This window comes from Triticum urartu, chromosome 3 (assembly GCF_003073215.2).
Source record: "Triticum urartu cultivar G1812 chromosome 3, Tu2.1, whole genome shotgun sequence".
NCBI classification, from domain to species: Eukaryota; Viridiplantae; Streptophyta; class Magnoliopsida; order Poales; family Poaceae; genus Triticum; species Triticum urartu.
Window position 1 is genome coordinate 695,583,856 of NC_053024.1, and position 2,330 is coordinate 695,586,185.

Consider the following 2,330-nt stretch of genomic DNA (forward strand, 5'->3'; position numbering starts at 1 on the left):
CTTGGAAGAACCTACTAAGCTATAGTAATATTCAAACTGCGTAAAGCTACCATCACTGGACTTGGCATGTTCAAATGATCTAGCCGAGTAAAGAAGCCATTTTTAAAATATGCAATAGAGGTAACTCAATGGACTAAGGAAAACGTATCCCGCAAATGAACAGGATGCTCAATCTATATTCACCACACATATATGTTAGAATTTAATATGACAACACAGAGTTTCAACCGTATTTACACTGTAGTTGTTGTATATATATGCATGAAAATAATTTTTACAATATGCAATACAAGGAACTCAATGGACTAAAGAAATTGTATCGTCCTAATCTAAGAAAAATAATGAGGTGCTCAATCTTGATTCACCACACATATATGTTACAGCTCAATATTGTAGTAAAGCTTCAACCGTATTTATGTTGTAGTTGTTGTGTATATAAGCATGAAAATAAATTTTTAAATACCTTGTCTCTTTATTGTCCATACATATATCTAGGTTCACCAGACATACACTATCCACTTAATTATTAAGTACTTTATTTATGGTCTGATTTTATCGCTTTATTTAATCAAATGTACAGCAAGAAATTGGTCATGTATAGATGAAATTAAATTCACCTTTTCTACATCAATTTGTACATCTACAAAAAGTAAACATTCATGAGACAACGCTTGTCTGCTAGGTACGACCTGTAGCTTGCCGTGATAAGCTCTACCCGATCGTTCTTCTTGACGCAATATTCCTACATATTCAAGGAGGATGCTTATGAGAATTCTGAGAAAATAATCACAAAAAATCTATCCCTAATAATAATAATGAAGTACGAATTGACTTCGTGGGTTCACCGTCACAATACGCTTTCTTCTCATGTCATAATACGCTTTTACGATTTGTATATATAAAATCATAATATAAACAAGGTGGTACTAAATAATTTGGGGTCCGCACGTCTTGTGGAAGCTTTCGTACATCGTTGGAGAAGCCCAGTATTGTCCCAACGAAGCCCAGTATGCCTCAACCGGCTAGCCCAGTGGACAAGCTGTTTGGATCAAATTCACGACCTTCTCTCCTATCCCACATCGCTCCTTTAGATATAAATCGAACCAGTTCATATATCTAAGTTGTCTAGAGGATCAAACAAGGGATACCGAAGAGAAGGAAGCGAAGAAGAATTAACCCAACGCAAACGAGGGACGTGCGGGGGGTGGGAGAGGGAAAGGAAGGCACCGAGGGCGGCGGCGCTGGTGCTCCTCCGGCGACGAGTCGGACTCCGTCGAGACGAGCTGACGGCTAGGCACTCGGGCGCGACCGTGTCGTTGCCTGACGAAGAACACGAGGGCCATGCGGGGGGTGGAAGAGGAAAGGAAGGCACAGAGGGCGGCAGCGATGGTGCTCCCTCCGGCGACGCGATGGACTCCGGCGAGAGGAGTTGGCGGCTGGGCGCTCGGTCGCGAACGTGTCCTTCCTCGGCCATGCAGGGAGGGAAAAGCATAGATTAAAATCGCGGGAGAAACGATTTCGCGGCGGCCTCTCCCAGCAGCTATAGCGGCCGCCATAGCGGGCAATAGCGGCAAATAGCAGAAAATTTTCTGGTGGGAGAGATGATTTCTAGAGGTTTTTGCTGATTTTTCTGCCATTTAGAGGGATATGTTGAGGTTTTCGTGGCAACAGCCATAGCTTAGCGGCGAGGCTCCCGGGCAGCTATAGCGCAACTATCACGGCTATTTCGCGGGCTATTTGAATTTATGGAGGGAAGGCCGTTGGCGGCTTGGCGCACGGGAGTGGAGAGCGGGGGAGCGACGTCCCATGGCGCGCGGGTGTGTAGCCCATGGCATGTGGCCGATGGAGCGGCCGATCCAACGGCGGTGGAGCTGGGGGGAGGGGATACCGGCGGCGGTGGGCGCAGGCGGCCAGCGGCGGCGCGTCCCAGGCCAGGGGTCGTGGATCTGAGTCGGAAGAGAACGACAGTCAAACCTGCGAGCGACCAGTTCATATCCGGCTGGAGGAGCGCCAGCGAGGTGGCTTGTTTCTTCTAGACAAGCCGGGTGTTAGGCTAGCGTGCGCACATGTTTTTGACCGCGGTATACATTTCTTTTTAGTTTACAAAGTCACCATAGAATCTTAAGATTAACGAACCTCATCATAGATGGCTCATAGTCGTCGGAAACATCTCCTTTCACTAAATACGCATCACCGAAAATCCCACTAAATTTCATGTCGTAAATTTCAAACTAATGCCCCAAAGAATCTTGTTGTTAATTGATCCATCATTTTCGTCATCATCAAACTTATCCTCTATATGTATAGCCTAATTAATGATAATTGGCGTT